Below are 14671 nucleotides of genomic sequence, written 5' to 3'. Positions count from 1 at the left end.
CTAAATCTACTCTGATCCAGGTATATTCTAAATGTATATGTACAGTATGGATGGATCTCTCAAAAAAGATAGCTCTTCAGTGTAGGAGTTGGACCAACAAACAGCCCCCTGGGGAAGGACGGACTCCATTAAGCAGCACACATTAAGCAGAAGTTCCTAGGTGTGTTAGCCCAGAAACACTTGTCTCTTCCCCCACACCCCTTAAAAGGGCACTGGCACCTTCCCCACAGGACAGTAATACATACAGTATGTATGTGTATGAATGTGTGTGTCACAAACAATGCAGCTGCAGCCTGCTGCCGACTGCCCCGACCCCAGCAACCAGCCCCTACTATTGTATTATAGTAGTATTGGAGATCCCCTCATCCAGGGGGCAGAAAAGAACTTCCCCTGCCATGGTCACACACGCCTTCCCCCTGCCCCTTCCCCAACAACTGGGAGTGAAACTAACAAGGATGCCAGAAATGGCTCCTAACCCCGAGGGCTGAACTGCCCAGAGAACAGCTGAGTTTAACTATTCTTATGCAGGCAGCAGCAGCAGGCATCTCTCAGCCAGTCTCCCGGCTCACTGCAAGTTAAAGCCTAGAGGAGATCCCCTGCTGAGTGGGTGGTGGGGGAGGAATGCCAGAGCCTTACTGACTGCAGCCTGGCTGGAGGAGGAGGGAGGAGACGAGAAACCAAGGTGACAGTGAGTTTTCCCCTTCCACCTGCTTTTATTAGCTCTGGATTTAAGCTGTGCAGCCAAATGCTTGTATTGTGAGATCCCCTCATCTCGGGGGCAGAAAAGAACTGCCCCTGCCATGGTCACACACACCCTCCCCCCCGCAACAACTGTGAGTGAAATTAACAAGGATGCCAGAAACAGCTCCTAACCCCGGGGGCTGAACCGCTCAGGGAACAGCTGAGTTTAAACTGTTCTTATGCAGGAGGGAGGCTTCTCCCTCCCTCTGCCAGTCTCCCTGCTCCTTGCTGCAAGCTAGAGGGGAGTCCCTGCAGCTGCTGAGTGCCAGGCAGGGGGAAAGCATGGCCTAGCGTCGGCAGCCTGGCTGGAGGAGGAGGGAAGACATGGAGAAAAATGTGACAGTGAGTTTTCACTTTTTCAGGCTTATTCCAATATTAAAGTTTTATTACAAACAGTATTTTTAGTAGTAGTAGCAGCTTTATTTTCTATATCTATGTCATGCAATGGGAGGGATCCATGAAGTACATAGGAGAGGTGGGTTGCTTGCTTGCGATTGGACCATATGGGTAAGAAATGTAAATTACTTTCACCCCTGCCCAAACCCCAGGGCTCCCAGCTGCCTCTGCAACTAGTAGCTCCGGGGGTGATTTAAAGGGCCCTGGGCTCCTAGCTTCAGCCGGATCCCCGAGCCCTTTAAATCCTCATTTAAAAGCCTCGGGATTTAAAGGCCCCACCTCTTCCGGTAGAGGCCAGGCCTCTTCCAGTTGAGGCCCTGCCCCCTCCACAGGACTCTGGAGTACCGGTAAGTCCTTTAAGTTACTTTCACCCCGAGACCAGGCCTCTAGGAACTGCTTCCAGGACACAAATGCCATCAGAAGGAGAGGATGTGGAAGGCAGTAAATGGCTGGCTATCACTTGACTGTGGAAATCCAGAAAAAGTGGAGAGGGGCATCTTTGTGTGTATAAAGGACAATCTGTCTGGCCAAAGGACACAGCCAAAGTGAAGAACAGTCATGGCTAGCTCAGCTAGTGGCCATAAATAGAGTGAATCTTCATGCTTTAGACACCGTAGTGATGAGTAGCCATAAGCAATTTAAATGGATAATGTATACATCAATGTGCCTCTGTTATTGACTTTTGAACTATAATGGCTTGCCCTTTGGTTAATGGGAACCGGATGGGACACAACTTCCTGGGCATCAGGTTTACATCTGTCTGACCTATAACTAGCCTACATATGCTTGTCAGCCTGGATGCGTTCCTTACAATACCAACAATAGGTCATGGAAGCTTCCCTCCCAGGTGATACCAACAAGACCCAGCCCATTTGCCTCACCCATTCCATGCTTCCACAGCTTTTGCACACAGCCACTCCAGTTGAAAATCCAATCTGATCTCCATGCTTTGGATATTTGTGTGCCTTCCAGTTTTTGAAAATGTAGTTCTTGGCACCACTTTGTGCCTCAGTTTCCTGTTATGTAAAATTGGGGTAATCATATTTACTAAACACTTCCAAGGAGTGTTGTAGTGATTGACTGTTTCTGAAGCACTTTGAACAATTCTACAGTATATATGTGCTAAGTGCTGTTTCATGTTACAAACTTCATCAATCAGAGGCAGAAGCTGAAAGATTGTGTATTTATTCTGCTCTTCAATGGGGACAGCAAAATTAGATACTCTCTATTGTAATGAAACTATTTGATGGCAATTTTGCTTCTGGAATTTTGATGTGCTGCTGCCACATTCAATAATTCAGCCATCTTAAATGTTCTACCTAGCTTTTCTTGGGCCATAGAGCTGATGAGCTCCTCTGTCTTTTAAATGTATATATATGAAAATAATACAGAGCTGTTTGAAAGGCTAGACAAATTTGTTGCATTATGGAATCTTTACTGTTCACAGAAATGTTTTGCTAGGGAGGTCCATATTGCTGGATCCTGTTTACATTCTCCCCAGTTACACCCTTAGGACAAATGACACACATTCATGAATTTTAAGGAGCGCTCTCTCTCCCTTAGCAGGAGGGACAAAGCAGAGACACAGTCACACCACATGAAGTTATAATCATTTCTCTGCCTTTCCTGCGTGACTGAGTTCTTAGTATCAGCTAGCAGTATATTAGCATGTGTTGCTAAGCAGTACACTTAGGCAAATTGTGCGCAGAGCGGGGCAGTGAGGATTCAGCACAGAAGATTAAACAATCAGTCTTTTGTGAGCTGTTTCAAAAACCCTTGGCCCAGCAAATATTAGAGATTGTTTAACCTTTTTTGATACTCTTTAATAAGAGTTGTTTATAACTTCTCATGTTCTCTTTTTGTTATCTGTATTTTTTATATTCTGAAGGACTATTTTCAGCTATCTCTTTAAACCAGGCTAGCTGTCAAGAGTACTATATTGGAGCTGGCCCTGAGGAATCCAAGTCCATATACTGTTCTTGGTTCCCTACCTTCCTAACACGGAGGAGTTTGGGAATACTTCAGAGGCTGTGTTCTGGGCTCCTCAGGCAGGAGAAGAGAGTAGGACTATATCAAGGAGGGGTGGCTGTAATTTTTTGGTTAAATTTATTCTAGCAAAAATAAATAAATAATTTTATAAGTTTTAAATTTACTTTTTTTCATGTATCTTTTGGGGGTATTCTCCTCCCCCCGCTTTTTTTTTTTTTTTTTTTTTTTTTTGCTACATAAGTGGAGAAAAGCATCTAAAAAGATTTTAAAAATGTAAACAGTGAAAGACAGTCTTGCTTTGTACTTTTTAAAAAAAAGTTTCCCTCCTTATCCAAGGGAAAGAAGAAAAAAATGTAAGTGGGAACAATTTCTTTATTGCACATCATCCCCACAGAGCGACTGAACGTGCTCCATTCTGGGGGTTCAAGAGTAAGGCTTTCCCTGTGTTTGCTCCTCCCTGCTGCTAGGAGCCCCTATGATGCTAGTCCTCAGTCTGACTTGCACTTTCAGTGCACCAGCTGCATGACTTGAATGCAAACAGGTGAAGAATTAAGGGTGTGGGAGGAAATATGATCAGGAGTTAGGGTGATAGGAACCGGGTGAGGGAAGTGGGAGTAGGGGTAGGAGCTGGGGTTGGGGGAGTCGGGGCAGGAGCAGACTTGGGCAGAACACAGGGTGGGGGCTTAGGAACAAGAGGTTGGGGGAGGAGTAGGAGCCATTGAGCAGGGAGGATAGGAACAGTAGGAGGAACCATGGACAGGAGCTGGGGAGAAGGGCAGAGGGAAAGGGGCATACTGGTGAATACGACAGGAGCGACAGGTGCAGGAGTTAGCGGGGGAGGGGAGGATGGGTTGGAGTTAATAGGGATAGCAGCAGAAGAGGGGAGAGAGAAAGGGAACAGGGAGAGGCTGTGGGAGAAGAGACAGCAAAGTCTGTAAGCACTAGAGAACACTCCTCTACAGAATCTCTAATTTGAATCCATTATTCCTGAGTCTCAATAGTCCATTTCTGTGCAGTAAATAGCTGTGAAACCTCTTGTAACAAGCTCCATGTAGAAGACTAGATGGATGGATATTAGAGGCAGGGTGAGTAGCACGACCTATTATTAAGGTTGCCCAATTTTCCTATTATAAGACCCTGTTTTCAGTTGCTTATAACTTTGCCAGACTTTAACCATTTGGTCTGATATTTTCCATGGAGGGTGTCTGCCTCAGGCTCAAGTTTCTGTGAAACATTTCAGCCAGAACGTTCGATTGGTTCCAAGTACAAGCAGGGGCGGCTCTAGGCACCAGCAAAGCAAGCATGTGCTTGGGGCAGCCCATTTGCAGGGGCGGCAGGGATCCAGCATGGGAGCTGAGAACCAACAGGGGCCCTGGGAGCTGTAGTTCCTTGGTTAGCTCCCTGCCTATAGAGCCAGCCCTGGAGCAGGGAAAGAACTACATTTCCCAGCATTCCCTTGGCCACTACCAACAGGAAAGGGGGAGGGAGTGAGGAAGCTGAAACCTCATGCTGCAGCCTGCTATGAATGGAGAGCTGCACTGTGAGTAGGGATTCCATATTTTAACATTCAAAAAATAGGACACTCCACGGGGAGGGAGGGTAGCCCCACCCTGCCCCCATCCACTCCCTTCGACTGCCCCCCACAGAAACCCCAACCCATTCAACCCCCTTGCTACCTGTCCCCTGATCACCCCCTCCTGGGACTCCTGCCCCAACTGCCTCCCACCCCTATCTAAGCCCCAATGGTCCTTGTCCCCAACTGCCCCTTCCTGAGACCCCCCCCACTTCCCCCCTAGAACCCCACCCCCTACCTGTCCCTGACAAACCCCTGGGACTCCCATGCCTATCCAACTGCTGCCTGTCCCCTGACTGCCCCCCCGAACCTCTGCCCCATCCAACCCCCCCTTCTCCCTGTCCCTTGACTGCCCCCCCCCCCCGAACTCCCTACCCCTTCTCCAATGCCCCAGCCCCCTTACCGTGCCACTCAGACCAGCGTGTCTGGCTTCGCGCAGCGCCAGACACGCTACTGCATACATGCTGCCGTGCTCCCCTGCGGAGCCACAGGCCCCCCGCCCCTTCCCCCCCCAGCACCTGCCTTCGAGATTTGAACACCTCAAAATTCAGGATTGCTCAAGCTCAGTTGGGCAGCTGTTACTTCATTTCTCCCAAATCAAATATACTGATCCACTGTAACTTTCTGTAGAAAAAGTAGGATAAAATTGAGCAAGAAATGCTTCCCACTTGTTATTAGGACTGGAATTGCTATTTTCAACAGCCATTGCCTTTTTGTTTGTTTGTTTGTTTGTTTAAAAAGAAGACAGTGATATTGCATTGGCAAATTCCCCATAGAAAGAAAGAGTGGAACAAAAGAATAATAAAGGCACCTCAACTTTTCCTCATTTATGTAGGACAGTCTTATAATATGCATCCAGATATCCTCCAATCACACAAGCTGAAAATTGTTCCACTTTACTGCAGTTCTGTAACCATATGGGAACCAATCCTATCTGTGTTCTGTGCACATCTAAAATTCCTGCTGAATGACCTGCCCTGGGAGCGAGGTACCAGTGACCCAGGGCTGCGGTGGAAGGAGGGTGCAGGTGGGGGGGCAATGGTGGGAGGGTAGGGGGAACCCAGAGCTGGGGTGGCAGGGTGTGTGTGTGTTTGTGGGGGAGAGCCCAGGGCTGGGGCGGTAGGGGGGTGCGGTTGGGGGGGTGAGAGCCCAGGGCTGGGGCGGCAGGGGGGTGAGAGTCCAGGGCTGGGGAGGCAGGGGGGTGCGGGTGGTGGAGAAGAGCCCAGGGCTGGGGCGGCAGGGGGGTGCGGCGAGGATCCCAGGGCTGGGACGGGGGGCAGCCAAAAATTTTTTTGCTTGGAGTGGCAAAAAACCTAGAGCCGGACCTGAGTACAAGGCACAGGAAATATACATGTTCATTTTTTTGAGAAGCTGTAGTATCCCCATGCTTTGAAGAAGGGACTTGAAATTTGGCTGAGGGTGGCCTTTGTGTCAATGTTGTGCTTTTTGCTGTCCCTGTGGAAATCCATCCAATTTTCGCCAAGTTATAAACAGTTTGCACATGCTCACTAGAGACTTGATAGAACTTCACAACTTAATTCCTTAAAGATTCCATCTGCACTGAGCAAGCAGGGTTTGCAGGGAGCTGAGCAGTACTGCAATTGAAGTTCCAAACTGCTCCAGGCTGGTCTGGGTCTGGGTCTCTTGTGATCTCAGTGGCCCCCTGCTGGGTGCTGGCAGCCTGAAAGATAAAGATGCCTGATTTGAATGCAGAGAAGACAAGAGGCAGACCCTGGGACAGGGCAAGTAAATTGGAAAAAGGAGCCTGGGAAGGAAGGCTGGGACTGGAGGGTGGCAGGAAGATGGGGATTGTTTGGACAAAGAGATGGAACTAGGATCTGGGGGAAAAGACTGGGACTGGCTGAGCAAGAAGACTGGGAGTAGGAATATGTGGGGCAGAGGGTGGGTGTGGGTGTGGGAATGAAAATGGAGAAAGATCTGATGAGAAGCAAGGTGGCTGGGGCCGGAGACTGGCTGGGCAAAGAGGCTCAGACAAAGAACTGGGTTTGGGGGAGGGACACTGAGATTAGACAAGAAGTCAGAGAAAGTGGACTGGGAGCTGGGGACAAGGAATGAGGGACATGGACATGATAGGAGGCAAGTGGGTGCGGAGAACAGATCAGACAAGGAGTCAGAAGACGAGGAACTGGGACTGGATGGGCAAGGAGATGGGGAGCAATGAGCTGCCCAACCCTAATTCAGCCTCCTTGTGCATATGCATTAAGATGGTCTTTAATAAATGATCACATATTGTTTTTTCCAAAGGACCCATTTCCTCATTCAGTGTACAGGAGGGATGATTCTCTGCGAATAAACTAGGACTGTGTAGTGAAGGAGACAGTTATCTGTAGGACCTGTAGTAGGAAGAGAGCCTGAAACACAAGCCATTGTATCAGAGGCCTGGTATGAGGCAGGACCTGCTCACAAAATCTGGCAAGAACAGGGCTAATATTACAGAAATACACACTCCTAAGAAGTGCTAACACAAAGTACTCACGCAAACACATCCCAATATCAAGTGGTACCAAAACATCCCGATATCAAGTATGATACAAAAACATTCTTCAAGAATAACAGGAACACACTGACCCCTCCTAAAAGATAAGGTCCGGATGACAGTAGTAATAAAAATGTTTTAATCGACCCAACATGTACAAGGTGATGGGTGATAACTAGCCATGGCAGGGGGCAGTAACTATGTCAGAGGCAGTATGTAACTTGTTTGTATCGGGGTATAAAGATGTATCTCAGAGGGAGTATCTTTGTCCAGCCGAGGGGGAAATGGAAACTCCCGCCATTCACTAAGCTGCATCCATTGTCATGGACATATATGTCTTAGTATCCTCATAGAGTCTGCCAGGTGCTATTACCATGTTTTGTCCACAATAAACCTGGCCTGGTGCCTTTGTACCTTAACAGACCTTGTAGTCATTGGGCGATTTGCTCGAGGTCTGCTGTGCCAGCTGGCACACAGGGAGAACACACACAGGCAGCCAAACATCTAATAACAGGACCCATTTGTTGCAGAAGTTGGAAGCTGTGTAGTGAATGAGGCAGGGAATTGTAGGAAGAGAAAATATGGTGTCACGGGTAAGGTAGTCAAATGTCATCCTGGAGAATTGGTGTTAAGGGACTAGCCATGGGTAGTCTTGCCTAATGGTCAGGGTGGGAAGCTGGCCTAATGGTTGGAGCAGAGATAACCAGGCCTAGTGGCCAAAGCCTAATCGGGAGCTGAGTTACCAAGTCCAGGGAGTGAGTTGAGCGAGGAACCAGGAGCCAAGGGTCAGAGCTAGAGTATCAGCCAGAGCTGAGACAGGAGCCAGGTGCAGAAACCAGGAAACAGGAGCCAGGGGAAAGAAGCCAAGAACAAGGAGCAGGAGACAGGAGAATGCATCAGGAGCACAGAAATAGCTGAGAGAGGAGCAGGAGCAGGACCAGAAACACAGCAGGAGAAATGGAATGCTATTGAGCAGCCAGGACTTGGGACTGCTGCAGGGTTTAAGAATGTGCCTGCTGGAGTCTTCAGACAGGCAGGAGGCCAGGTTCATTAGCTGAATCATCTCAGAGCAGTGAGCTGGATCTAGCTCAGCTCTGGGTCCCTGACAATGGGATTCTATCCCTTCCTCTGCAACAGAATTTATGTGATGCTGGGCAAGTAACTTAAACCAAACTTTTCATGGATGGTTATTAATGGTGTGTTCTTCGAATGTACTCTGCATTTTCACAACCAACCAGGTGCAGCCAGAATAGTGGGACTTTCTAGTAGCAGTGTCTTTAGAGCACGCTCGCAACCTTTCTACTCCCAGCATTCAAGCACATGAGGGCATGGACATAAAGTGGGCCTGGCAGCCATTACTGCTTCAGTCCCTTCCAATTGCAGTAGCAATAGGATGTGAACCTCTCCAGATCTTAGATCCATAGCTTGATAACTGCCATTTTAGATTAGTCATTGTTAGAAGTTTGTATCGTTAGTTTTAGAATAGTGTAGAGCATGCTAGTTGAAGTAGAACACTTACCAGATCTGACATGGTGGCTCCTAGGACAAAGAAGCATGAGTGTAAGAGGTAAGCATTCTGCCCAGCAATCTTCCCAGTGTCCAATGAGCATAGGTGATGCTTGTAATGCTTAGGTGTGAATCATTTGCCAGCGTGCTGGGCTATCTGCAGCACACTTACTCCTCGAGCCTGGCAGGAAAGAAAGAATAGACTTCAGCTTTTCTACTACAAAAGGTGTTGTTGGTCAATCCTCTGAGATCCAGTAATTCTAAGAGATCTGAGGACAAGAATAGGAGACCTGAATTGGCTCTGAATGTGTTTGGATCCAAGAAAATGTTCACAGTGAAGTCTTTGTCTTTGGCACCAAGCTCCAATTTCAAGTTAACTGAGATTCTGGTAGCCTTTTTTTCCAGCTCCAAATCTGTTAGTCTCCATTGGAACCAGTAGTGGACAGACACCCTAAGGAGCTGAAAGACTTACTGGAAACAACTGTATTAGTTTTGAGGAAAAGAAAGGCTAAATTGAAGCACATCTCAGCCAGTTCTTCAGACCATTCTCATTATGCAGATCCAAGACCTAATTATTTAAGACCTCTAGATTGCTCCAATGTACAGACCTGAGGAAAAGACCATCAGATCTGACCATGACAGCTCAACCACATACTATCACAGTTACAGTGCAGATTCATCTAGATCTGCATGTCATAACAGATCCAGCCATATCACACTGTTCTCCTGACAAGAGACTGAGATGGGATGCTGAGCAGGGAAAATCTCCAGAGTCCATACCCCCACCACCTAAAACTCCAACTGGCTCACCAAGAAAGACTGTATCACCACTCTCCATATTTCAGATCCCTACCTCAGTTATCTCTCTGATTGTTTCTCTATTTGATCCGGGATCTGATCCACAATCAGATATTGAGTTGGATCCAGCACTCCTATCAAACACTCCTAAACAAAATCCTCCTCCTTGAATTAACACTCCTGAACATCCTATGTATCAAGCAAGTGATATGATGCCAGACTGGGGTAACTGGCAAGATTGACCAATGCCACCTTGGATGTCCTGGCCATATTGCCCAAACTCTACTTACCAATACCATACTAGAAAATCAGACTCTCCAGTGCCGGAACATCTTCCACTGGAACATGCTGATCCAAGGTATCTGGCTCCAATAGCCAGTTAATGTTTCCTTCCTGGGTTCAAGACACTGTTTGAGGAGAGGAGGAATCTTCCCAGGATGCTTTCTAACAAGTCATGGAAGTTGGAACTGGAAAGTGGCTCATATCCAGATAATGCTGCAGCTTACTCCCATATTGAATCATGTCCTCCAAAGGAGATGACAATGTCATGAGCTATTGGATAAGAAGGTATCTTTAAAATTACCATTAGTGGCTTTGGAAGAGGCCACACATCAAGTTTCTGACATTTGAGGTTATACTGCAAAGAGTAAGGCCTTGTTGTCTATGTTGCAAGGGCTCTGGCAACCAGCAAAACCCCTCTGGTCCAATCTGTCATTGTGCAATCAATTTTTTAAAAGGTTTACCAATTATATCAGATTGCCCCTGAGGGGTTCTCTTGTTTTCATGTACACCTTCAGCCTAACTCTCTTGTTATAGTAGCAACACTTCAAAGATCTATGTAAGGTCTTCAACGTTCTAACCCTTATGATAAAGAGAGAAAAAAGTTGCACTCTATAGGGAGGAAATTGATTATTCCACTTCCTTAAACATGCATGTAGTCAATTATCAAGCAGTTATGGCCAGGCATCAGTTTCAACCAGTTTCTCTGGGAGAAGATATCAATCTTCACCAAAAATCTCCCAGAGGATAAGAGAAAGTTAAGAGCTCTCATCAAAGAAGGCCAAAAAGAGGTTAAGTATGCTCTTGGGGCATCATTTGATATCTCCGATTATTACCTCAAGATTATGGCATTGGCAATAGTTCTCCATATGTATGCATGGCTACAATCATCTTCTATTCCTATGGAAACAAGATTTAAAATAAAGGATCTGTCCTTTGAAGGGGATGGTCTATTGATACAAAAACTGATGAGGTATTTGAAAAGATGAAGGAGACCCACTCTGTGGCAACTTAGATCTCTGGGGTTAGTGCCTACTTATTGAAGGAAACCACCTTTGGCTGTGTTCAGATATCACAGGCAATACTTTCCACATTCTTCCTCTTTGTTTTATTATACTTAGAAAGATAGTCATACTATCAACAGCAACACCAACAGCAAACACAGGAGAGGAAGAAATCCTACAAGCCCTGGGTGAGGACAAAGAATTCCACAGCCACATCCTCCCAGCCTAATGTCAGGCTGCAGATTTGATGTGATGATAGAGAGCTTAGAACCAATTTCAGAAAATACAACCCACATTGTTTGAGACTGTCTGTCCCAATTCTGTGATGAATGGACAACTATCAGTTCAGACAGAAGGCTTTTAGACACAGTAAAGGAAGGTTCTACTACCCAAATGAAATCCCTTCCTCTATGCAAACCACCCTTCCTCTCCCTTTTCAGGGATCCTTCCTATTAGAGGTTATTAAGGGCAAAAGTATAAACTATACTCCATGCAGGGGCTATAGAAGAAGTACTGTTAATTTCTAGAAAGGGCTCTAACGCCCATTACTTTCTAATCCTGAAAAAGAATGGAGGTCTCAGACCAATTCTAGATCTCAGAGTGTTAAACAGATACATCAGGAAAATTCAGAATGCTAACTCTGGCTCTGATTAATCCCTCTGTCTACTCTGGATTGGTTTGTTGCTGTCAGTCTCAAAGATGCATATTTCCATATTTCCATTGTGCCATGAAACCATAACACTGTAAATATTTACTTGTTAGCCTTGGTTCAGACCATTTCCAGTACAGAGTCTTACCCTTTGTCCTCTCCACTATGCCCAGAGTTTTTAGCAAATACCCATAGCAGCTCATCTGAGGAGGTGAGGGATTTTTGTTTTTCCGTATTTAGATGATTGGCTGATGAAGGCCCTGTCCAAAAAACAATTAGAGAAAACCTTTCAGGTGACCTGTTCTTTGTTTGGAACCTTAGATCTTCTCATAAACAAAGTTCCTTCTGTTGTCATCATGAAGGATGCCATACAGGAAAAGGGCTTTCCTTCCAGAAGAGAAACTAATCACCATCATATAGAGGCTGCTTCAACACCCCTCTTAGAGGGTAATATATTTTCTGATGTTATTAGGCCTTATGGCATTCACAGCATGACTCCATATGCCAGGCTAAGAATGAGACTACTTCAAAACTGGCTATTAAAGAACTTCAAACTTAGTTTGGACAGTATGCTAAAAATAGTCACCATTACAAGGAAAATTTATCTTTCTCTACTGTGGTGACTGAAACCACAGAATGTCTTCAAAGGAATATTGTTCAACCCTCCTCCTCCTATGTTAATAATAACTATAGATGTGTCTAAGATAAACTGGGGAGCAGTCTCCTCAACCTTTTCATTTGAGGTCTTTGGAACTACAGAGAATCTTTATTATACATAAACATATTAGTACTGAGGGTGATCCGTCTGGCTCTCAAAATGCTTCTTCCACAGATACAGAATGGCCATGGACAACGTGTCTACAGGATATTCTTTGAAGAAACAGGAAGGAGCTTGATTGTCTCAACTATGTCACAAGGTAGTAAAATTTTGTGTATCTAATACAACTTTGACCCAATTACCTTATATGTCGCAGGAGAACACAGTGTGGTTGCAGATTGTCTGAGAAGATATTCCTCAAAGACGCACAAGTGGTCTCTAAAGGACTCAGTGATTCAAATCATTTCCAACCATTGGGGGTTTCCAGACATAAATCTATTCACCTCCAGATTCAATATGTAATGTCCTCATTTTTGCTCAAGAGTGGGCTCAGAGAGTCAATCACTAACAAACACAGTCCTCCTAGATTGGGGAACAGGTTTGATGTATGCACTTCCACCAGTCCCTCTAATCCTCAAAGTTCTAAAGAAGGTGATTTTAGTTTTTTCAGCATGGCCAAAACAACAGAAGTACACCGAGTTACTCCATTTATCCAATAGCAAATACAAGATGCTCCCATTATCAAAGGACTTACTGTCCCAACAGAAAGGGAGCATCTTGCACCCAGGCCTTCAGTCATTACATCTGATAGCTTGGGCAATAGGACTTTGACATATTTAGAAAAATTGTGCTCCCTCGAGGTGTAGCAAATTCTAAGTAATGCTCCGCCCCATCTATAAGAAAAAGTTAAAACTTTAAATGGAAAAGATTTATTTGGGAAACTGTTAAGAATGTTGACCCAGTGTCAGTCCTATACAATTTATGTTAGAATATTTGTTACACTTAAAACCATGGGCTTGTCTCTCTCCTCCGTCAGAGTCCACTTATCAGCAATACTCACGTTAATGGAAAATCCATTTTCTTGCACAACTTGGTGAAAACCTTTTAAAGAAGGCTTATGAAATCTGCATTCCTTAATACAGGACCCAGTTTCTCCATGGAATTTGAATTTAATTCTAATGCAATTTATGTGTTCTCCCATTTGAACCTTTACTGAGCTGCTCCTTGTTTCATCTTTCTTTGAAGACAACTTTCATAAATACACCTAGCGTTAATGCATTCTATGTATCGACGATGGACACACGCTCACCCCTGCATGGTACTTTTCATAAAGACAAGGTTCTAAAACCACACCCTAAATTCCTTCTTAAATGATTTCAGAGTTTCATGCAAATAAAAGTATTAATTTACCTTTATTTTTCCCAAAACCTCAAAGGGAAATCTAGGTTACATTCCTTAGATGTAAAGAGAACAGTCTTGTATTACATGGACAGAACTCAAATCTTCACATGCTATTACCTTTAAAGGTCAGGCTACGTCAGCACAGTCCCTGTTTATATAGGTTAGACTCTCTATTGAAGAGTGCTATTTTATGATGTGCTAGGTCTTGAACCCACAGCTGGAAGTCCCCAGCCAACAGCTACATCCTGGCCTCCACCCAATGTCTGCTAAAACTAAGCCTGAGAAGCTAGTATGACTATAACCTCAGCCAAGGCTCCACTGATTGAGCACTGTTTGGAGGATCGTCTGGCTCCACTGATTGGTCCAACCATGGTATTTAAGTCAGAAGAAGGCACAGGAAGTTTGTCTGAGCCACAAGATGATTTCCTGTTGTGGCTTCATTGGGCCCTGCATGTGCCTGTCTCCTGCACCTAAACCTGATTCCTGCTTGCCTCCTGCCTGACACCTGCCTTCATGTATGTTTCCATCATGCTCCTATTCTGTGTTTGATCCTTGCCTCTCCTCCAATTCCTGCCCTTACACCTTGCCACCAATCACCAGTGGCCAGTCCTGGCTCTAACCGTGACTCTGGTTTGACCCTTGGCTCTGGCATTTCAGATCTGACCTTGGCTCTGACCCTTAGCTTTGACTCCTGGTTCTGACTCTGGCTTGATCCCTGACTCTGATTCTTGGCTTTGTTCCCCAATCTGGACCCCTGCTCTGCCCATTAGACGTGACTCCTGCTCCAACTACTAGGCCAGACCACCTATATCCCAGTCCATAACACAGACTTTCCTCCTGTTCCTCTTGCAGCCCTTCTACTAGAAAAGTTGCTTCATTGTAGCATACTGTAAACATATCCTTCTTATTGAAATATGCAAGGCTGCTGCTGCATGGAGTTCAGTTCACACTTTTACAAAACATGATGCACTGGATCTGGTATCCAGATCTGATATACAGTGTGGCAGAGTGGTGCTCCACTCATTGTTTAATTAGGACTCTGCTCCCTCCTTCCAATTTATGGTACTGTTTGCAAGCTATCTCAAGACAGAATATGCAGAGGACACTCAAAGAAGAAATGAAGGTTATTTACCTGTAACTGGAATTCTCTGAGATGGACTCTGCATATTTGCAGTCCCAGCCTGCCTTCCCCGCACCTGCAGAGCCCTAATTTCAGTGTTACTTGGTATTCTGCTTTAGT

At 45.5% G+C, this 14671-nt stretch overlaps 1 long non-coding RNA gene across 1 annotated transcript in view; it reads left to right on the top strand.

Moving 5' to 3' along the window:
• The first annotated feature begins 737 nt into the window (after nt 1–737).
• Nucleotides 738–14671, top strand: part of LOC112059290 (uncharacterized) — a 174736-nt gene continuing 160802 nt past the window's right edge. The window contains exon 1 of the long non-coding RNA XR_010590236.1: nt 738–1083. This is a non-coding gene — a long non-coding RNA (uncharacterized LOC112059290). The remainder of the gene's footprint in view (nt 1084–14671) is intronic.

Source organism: Chrysemys picta, chromosome 9 (genome assembly GCF_011386835.1).
Source record: "Chrysemys picta bellii isolate R12L10 chromosome 9, ASM1138683v2, whole genome shotgun sequence".
Classification (NCBI taxonomy): domain Eukaryota; kingdom Metazoa; phylum Chordata; order Testudines; family Emydidae; genus Chrysemys; species Chrysemys picta.
Note: the sequence above shows the minus strand (reverse complement) of the source record. Positions and strands in the feature narration are given on the sequence as shown.